We start from the raw sequence: 356 nt of genomic DNA on the forward strand, positions 1-356 counted from the left end.
CTCAAGTTAATGACTAAGACAATAACACTAACGTTAATTTACTGTATTTGCATGACTGATGGTTCAGCCGGAAGAATGAATTCTTTCAGAAGAGGCTGATAAAATCTTTGTTCTGTAGGGCACACTATCTTCACAGTTTCTTCTTTTCCACAGATACTTAGGATTTCTAAATATCAACCTATTTCTTTTTGGATCAAGATTGTAGGATCTTTCAGACTAACACTGGGGGCTCAACTCTTCATTTTCTAGGATTCCTGTTTTCATTATCAGTGTTGTGAGAACAAAAAAGTTTTGAGACTGGAAAACATAGCTTAAAAAAAAAACTGAACTTTTCAAGAATGACTTCTAAGATGGAA

This window comes from Meleagris gallopavo, chromosome 2 (genome assembly GCF_000146605.3).
Source record: "Meleagris gallopavo isolate NT-WF06-2002-E0010 breed Aviagen turkey brand Nicholas breeding stock chromosome 2, Turkey_5.1, whole genome shotgun sequence".
Taxonomy (NCBI): domain Eukaryota; kingdom Metazoa; phylum Chordata; class Aves; order Galliformes; family Phasianidae; genus Meleagris; species Meleagris gallopavo.